This window comes from Arachis ipaensis, chromosome B06, assembly GCF_000816755.2.
Source record: "Arachis ipaensis cultivar K30076 chromosome B06, Araip1.1, whole genome shotgun sequence".
Classification (NCBI taxonomy): Eukaryota; Viridiplantae; Streptophyta; class Magnoliopsida; order Fabales; family Fabaceae; genus Arachis; species Arachis ipaensis.
This window is the reverse complement of record NC_029790.2, coordinates 16,596,330-16,604,688: the sequence shown is the minus strand read 5'-3', so window position 1 is coordinate 16,604,688 and position 8,359 is coordinate 16,596,330.

Genomic DNA, 8,359 nt, shown 5'->3' with positions numbered 1-8,359 from the left:
TATATTTTTAAAAAATTAAGTAATTTTTCTCTTAACACTACCATCAAAATTTCTCTCTTTTCATATATATTACTAAATAATTATTTAAAAATCTACTTCCCAACACAATTAGAAATCGACTCTTATTGATATTCATAGTTAAAAAAGTTCTTTCAATTAATATAGTTGCTACGCAAAAATTAAAGCTAATTTGAAAAGAAGATAAATAATATTCTTTTGAGTTGATTTTTAAAACAGAACACTAATTTCGTTTAAATATGAGAATTGATCATTCTAACGAATATCTAATATAAAATTTTTAAATTGACGATTAAGTACCAAAAGTTGAGTAAACAATTATTGTGGGGTCAAATTTAATAATCTAATGGAAGTAAATAAATATTTTTATCATATACTACTCAAAAGAATTCCAAATTGTAGTGGGGGCGCTTGCCCCACAACACTACACTTGAATCCGTCCCTGTGTATGAGTTATTGTATCGTAACTTTATACACAATAAATATTGAGAACGTGAAAAGAAAAATATTAAGTCATCTCATAAAACACACTCATGATGTGTTTGTTTGTTTTTATTTTTTTAGAATTACATGTATTTTTTGTGCAAAAAGTATTAAAATTCTGTGTATCCTTTTAATTAAGAGTCATCCAAATTATTGAAGACACATCCAAAGTCAGCATATTTAATATCAATATTTAAATTAGCATCATAATTTAATCTAACCGAATTTATAGCAAAACTAAAAAAAAACAAAGAGAAGGGGAAAATAATCAAATTGGAGTATCGAATTAACTTGTAAAGAGATATCTATTCCTAAACTGATTATTTCTTAACTTGGTGAACTCAAATTTAAGATAATTAATCAAGAAAAATAAATAATAAATATATGTCATAATATTCATAGTTTTTATAAACCTAAACATAGATATAGACATTAACAAAAAAATGATTAAGAATCTCAATTCATTTTTTAATCTTTTTTAATTTTAAATAAAAAAATTGCATTTTTTATCTTTTTATTAAAAACTCACCTATATATTTAAATTCTAAATATTAGAATATGAATTACGCCTCCTAATAAGTAATAACCATTACTCCTGAGTCTTAACCAAATAATGAAGGAAAGAAATATTGTGGACCTAGTGAGTCAAGTGACACGTGCGTGATGGAACTAGAGCCTTTTAGATTTTAAAAGAACATAAGGAACGAGAAGCCCAAACTTTAATTTCTTTGTAGTAAAAAATATTGCCCCTAATTATTGCTTGCTTGCTTGCTTCCTTCCATGCCCAATTCTATTATACATGCAAATATGTAATTCCTCACTATTATATTCTATCAATGCGCCTTTTTTCATATATCTTAGCTTTAACATCGAAGCAACTATAATTGTACAAATTAACCAAAGAATAATAATAGAATGTGTAATAAAAATACTATTTCTTTATAAAAAATCAATCATCAAATTAGTTATTATTTATTTATATATGATACATAAATTATTTAGTTAATTTTTAACTTATATTTTATATTTTAAAATATTTTATACAAATAATTAATTTAATAATTAAATTTTATATATACCTAACATAATTATAATAATATATAAAAAGATAGTATGATTTATCTTCTTATAATTAAGTTGACAAGAAAGGAAGAAAAGTGTTTATTAGTAACACTTAATTGGCACTATATTTTCTTTGATGGTTCTTAGATTTATTTTCATAAATGGTAATTGTGGCGGAAAAATGTTTTTGTTAAAGGGGTGCTGAGTTTGATCACATCATAAAAAAGCTAAGCCTTGATGCCTTTCTGCTTCAGATGTCCCTATTATTACTATGTAATCTGTCAAATGTTTAATCATCCTGCTTAAGATGAAGTTGTCTGAAAATAAAATTTAATGATTAATTATAAGCTAGACGTTCACATTAAATAAGTCAATTATCTTAACTTTGCCGTGCTTGCGATGAAAAATAAATATATCCATGTATAACCAACCATGTTATATGTATTTAAAAATCAATTACTAATATAAAATATATGTTAAAATATTAAATATATATTAAAAATAAATTAAATAATACATATATTTATATGCAATGTAAATACATAGTAATTAATTTAGTGATTATTTTTTTATGTGTAAATTGTCTTTTATATCTAATTTATAGATAAAGGCAATAAGTTAATGACAACATTATTTGACTTTAATTTCTCCCAATAGATTTTATGATGATACAGATTAAATTATTGCTCTCTTTTTTGACATATATCTAAGTCTATTATTTTTGCACATTTGTATTCATAGTAAATGTGCAATTGCATTAGAAATTAATGTTTTAATTTAGTATAATATAATTTAATAATAAATTCAACTAGATAACCAACTATTTTTTTTATTACTATCAACAAAATTTAAAACTCTAAATTTTAAATCTTAAATTTAAATGTTAAACCTTAATCTTCCAAAAAATAAAACTTAAAAAATAATTTTAAAATAAAAATATCTAATTAAAATTAATTAATTAATTAAAAATTAACTTTTCTATACTTAATCTTTACGATACACATTACAGTTGCTCAGTGCGGTGATCACTTATTCTTCTTCATGGTTGATTCATTCATTTTTTTTTACTCTCCCCTTCTAAATTGTAATAATGTTAATAATTAAATTTAAGATACATATATAATACAAATGAAGAAAAAAAAAGATTAAGAGAGTAATGTGGGGTGCTCTAGAGGGCGCACATGGAATAGGGTTAGAGAGTTATATAAAAACCATATTTATCAGATAAATATTTTTTGGGATGCCCTAGTAACTTTCTACCAAAAAAAGAAACGTAACGCAATCATCTTTAAAATTGGAATAGTATAGGAACTTAAATTTATTGTTATATTGATTAATAAAAAAAATTTGGAAAAGAAATTTGGCTAAAGATGATGTCCGTCAACTTTCTTGAACCATGACGATGACATGTGTCTACTATATATCCCCACATATTGATGACATTTTTTTTTATTAGTATAGAAAGTGATTATTATATATATGTTAGACTATATATAGTAGTTACCAACCACCAGTTGATGATGACCTGTTTAATTCTTTATCAGGAATGAAATAGCAGGGTGTTGAATTATTTTTTTTTTTGGTGACTTAAAAAAATAAACAACAACTAAGAAAGAAAAAAAAACTGCTTAAGAAAGACAGTCCCTCTGAATACTACTCTCAAACTCCTTCCAAGGCAAATGAAGCTCCACTTGGGGAGAAAGGGTCCTCATTGCAGTCTTTGCCATGATGTCTGCTACTGTATTTGCATCTCTCAAGATCAACCGAAGATCAGCACGCCATTTCCAAGACATGATATCTCAGATTTTTAACACCAAAAGATCAATAAACCCAGAGCAATCCTGTAAATTATTAACAATAGTAAAAGCCTCCATACAGTCTGTCTCACATATAATGTCTCTTTGTCCCGAGTCCCATGCTAAAAGAAAGCCTCTCCAAATAGCAAACAACTCTCCTTGCAAAATGCTACGACTCTCAATTGTTCCCAAACAGCCTCGTTGCCACCTTCCCTTCCAATCTCTGCTAACACTAGCAAAACCAACTCGAGCACCATTGTCAGGATAGCTAGCATCACAATTAATCTTAAAGGTACCCACTGAGGGAGAATCCAAGAGCCACTAATGGTGGAGGGGATAGACAGTCATTACAACTCAAAAATATTTTGGAGCTCCTTTTCCAAGGACAAAGCCATACTAATTACCTTGTTTGTGGTCCAATGCTCGTGAGGATGAAAGATCTCGTTATTCCTCGAACGCCAAATCCACCAGAGAACAGAAAAGAACCTAAAGGGGCACTGTTTGCTGTTATGTAAGAACCAACTCATCAAATCTACTGGTTGATGGGAGATCCCTAAAGCTTGACAAACTAGTTGGGATTTTGGACAATCCCGAATATAATGTAAAACTGATTCCTGACCTGAGAAACATCGTGGACAATTATCCGTGTACGAAATGCCCCTCATAAAACAAAATGCAGCAGTAGGAAGAGCCTCCCGAAGACATAGTCAGGCCAAAAGTTTGTGATTTTTCGGAACATGTTGACGCCAAAGCCAAAGCCAATTACCCTTATCCTCCCAACTAAATATTTTCTTACTGAGCCATAAATAACCACTACAAGCATCATAAACCTTTGAAGCCGCACCAGTCCAACACCAACCGACCTCTGAACCAGCTTGAACATCCGGGTTGTAAGAGTTAATGTTGCTCTGCAGAGACTGATTCAGAGGAGAATAGATATTCTCAAGGTTCCACTGTCCAGATGACCAAAGGTCCAAGATCCTGAGATCCAAATCAGAAATGTGAACATAATCCATCTCCTGACACAGTCGCCCCTCTCTTCTCCATTTAAAAAACCAAAAGTTATATTCCAAATTCCCAATGCATCAAATAAAACCTTCCTTCAGGATATCCCAGGCTCGACATATACTCTTCCAAACATAAGATCCCCTTCCTCGAGACCGACTGAAACAACCATCTTTAGAAGAATGGTATTTCTCCGTCAACAGTTGAACCCATAGCTTGTCCGGATGGTGAAAAAGTTGCCAAACTAGCTTTCCAAGAAGAGAAATATTAGCACAAAAAGGGTCTCTAATTCCTAGACCTCCAAACTTCTTAGGGGTGACCAACACTTTCCAGTTAACTAGATTCTCAGGGTGTTGAATTATTATATATATGTTACTATTTCTAGTTAATCATGTATTTATGTATCATTGTGGTTTGTAATATAATATAAATATTTTAAACAAATTAAAACAATGAGATGTCTAAGTATCAATAATTCAATGCTCTAAATTTGTTTGAGTTTGTAAGAATGTAGCAAAAACATTCAGTTACACTTTTTTCTTGTCTTAATCTATCATAGCAAAACATCTTTTATTGGAGAACATGCTGGCCACCAATTACAATTACAAGTGGTAGGCTGGCCACCAAGAAAGTCATACTAGAAGAACATACTGGCCAATGGCAGAGCTTAAAAGAAATTTTTGGAGGGACTAAAAATTTTAACAAAAACATGATATCTCCTTCTAAACCCCATCTTCTAAGAGCAAATAATTACCTTAACTTCTACAATAACAACTTTGTGCCTAGATAAATGAAGAAAATAAAAGAATCATTTCATGCAGTAACTTTTATTTGAATTTAACTGAAATAAGTAGACAGTTTAACAAATAGTAACAACTTGAAAATAGGGTTACCATGATTTGAAAAATAGAGTTCATTAAAGATAAGCTTAACAAATAGTAACAACTTGAAAATAGGGTTACCATGATTTGAAAAATAGAGTTCATTAAAGATAAGCAAAGGGTTTAGGAAGATATCAAAATAGAACACCTTAGTGGCATCATTTACAAATTTGACGGTTATGTAATAAACAACAAAAGTGATGACTACCAGGCTTAAACATTTCTTATTAAACATGTATAATATCACCATAAAGTTCTATTAGAGTTATTACATGTATAATCACCATTCAAGGCTGCATTGATCATCAAATACAATAGAAACAAATCAAGGTTGATAAGCGTGCGTGCACACGCATGTATATAATAAGATCAGATTCTAGAGGAAGAAACTAACCAAATCATCCCATCAGATAGAACGGCATAGCACAAGAACTCTCCAAGCCCATGGAATAGTTCCATCGTGATTGGAGCACGAGTCTTTTCACACTGAGTAGAGAATTTCATAGGAACACAAGCTAGACTCAAAGTTACAATACAAGTGTAGATTTGAACACCAAATCTTGTATATTGCTTTGCTCCATAGGCTTGGCCACCTAGAGTTTCCAATGCACATGACATTCCAAACTTGAAGCCATAGATAGCACAAAGAGAGATAGAAATAGCTGTGCTAGAGAGAGCAAGCTTTCCCAAATGATCAACCATCATCATGGAAATTATCTGAAGAAAATAGGTTGATAAGTTGACAGTTATCATAGGCAGTGCTATATAACCAACGCCGTTAATCTCTTTTGCCAACACACTCCATGTTATGGTCCCTAAAAAATCACTACCTTCTTCATTTTCTTCTTTTTTTGGCTTCTCCAATGGAAGAGATTAAGGGCCAAAAAGAGAAAAAAAAATGGAGAAGGTGGTGGTTTTTCAGAAACCATAACATGGAGTGTAGTGGCAAAAGAGATTAAGGGTGTTGGTTATTTAGCACTGCCTATGATAACTAGGGGTGTTCATGGATCGGATCCGATCCGCATATCTGCGACGTTTATCCGAATCCGATCAGAAAATTACGGATATGGATCCGATCCGCAAGGTTTTCGGATCGGATCAGATCAGATCCGCACACTAATCGGATCGGATTGCGGATTTTGTATTGGTATCCACATATCCGATCCGCATATCCGCGTATCCGCAAAAATAAAGAAATAAATAAGTAAATATTCTTTTTATATTTTATTTCAACTAATAATTATCATATATGTTATATTATTTTAATTTATTATTTAAGAAAAGTATGTTTAATATTATTTTAAGAGTAAATATATTTAAAAGAATAGAAAAATTGAATTTTATTAATATATTTTTAATAAAAATAATCTTTTAAAAATATTTTTTGTGTTTTGCGGATATATCCGATATTCGATCCGATCCGACCCGTAAATGTGTGGATCGGATCGGATAGGATCCAACATTAAAAAAACTGGTGCTGATATTGGATCCAATCCGACTCGATGATTTTAGTGCGGATCAAATCAAAATTTTGGCCATATCCAATCCGATTCGATCCGCGTTCACCCCTACTATCAGATCACACTTAACGCCATTGTTCTTTTAGATACAATTATATTCATATCAACAATGCATTAAAAAGTGAATGATATCGAAGAAAAACCTTTTGATTTATGTCCAGTGATTCCCATGTTGAAGGAAGATTTTGTTGAATGGTATAAGCCATGGAAAACGGTTCTCATTGTTAAAGTGCTTGGAAAAAGAGTTTACCTCGGCTTTATGGAACAACGCTTTAATAGAGATTGGGTTAAGAAAGGTAAGATTAATGCTATTGACATGAATCATGATTATTTTCTTGTTTATTTTTCAGATGAAGAAGACTATGCTCACGCCTTTATGGGAGGCCCATGGATGATAACCAGACATTATCTTATTGTCCAACGTTGGAGACCCTTCTTTCTCTCTTCGAAAGGCCAAATGAAGAAGATTGCGGTGTGGATTTGTATCCCTAGCCTGCCTATCGAGATCTATAATCATCACTTTTTGTGGCGATTGGCTCTACCATTGGTACCATGTTAAAGATTGATCGAGCTACTTCAATCTACTCTAGGCAAAGGTTTGCTCACATATGTGTTGAAATTGATCTATTTAAAAAAATCGTCCCCAGAATCTCGGTTCTAGGATGTACCCTCAATGTGGAGTATGAAGGTTTGCACTTTATCTATTTCTCGTGTGGAAAATATGGCCACAAGGCGGATCATCAATGCAGTGAAGGACTAGTGGGTAGCCATGAACAACAGGTGACGATGGTCAGAGATGCCTTTGACAGAAATGTAGCGGTTTAGGAAGGAGGCAAAATTCTCGGTGCAAGTAAGGAAGCAAATTGTGATGAAGATCAGCATAGCCAAAGACCAAATCAGAACCCTCTTGACTTTGGGCCATGGATGATGGTCAAAAGGTCTCTTAGAAGGAAACAAGAGAGAGCCCCAGGTGGAAATAGGAAACAGAATCAACTAATTCGGACTAATGAGAACAAACCCAATGGGAAAGGTATCACTGAAAAACAGAATTAATAAACCCTAAATCTAAACTAATACATGAACTAAATCTAAAAAACAGTTAAATCCCTAATACAAACATCTTAATTGCAAATTTTATAATACATAACAAATTAAAATTAGATAAATTAGGATTTAGGATTTAACTACCTAAAACTAATTAGTGAGTTACTTAGAGACAATGGTAACGTAGAGGACTTTTCTGGCATGGTGGTAGAATGGGCGGCGAAGTCACGGCGGCAATGGTCAATCGGTAGAGCTGTATGAGGTTTTTTTAATAAATAAATTAGAAAAAATAATAAGAAGAAGGAGGAGGACAACATACCTGGAGGGAGGAAGGAGGCAACTCCGGCGATACAGGGAACAGCAGCGACAGCGGTGGTAGTAGTGACGGCAGTAGTGGCGGGAGCAACAAAAATAGCGGCAATAGAGCAACCGACATGACACAAAGAGTCCATGTAGTCTTTGAACGTTGTTGGTGGTGGCCAAAGCTAGTGGAGGAACTGTCAGAGGTGGTTTGTAGGGGAGAGAGAGAGAGAGAGAGAGAGAGAGAGAG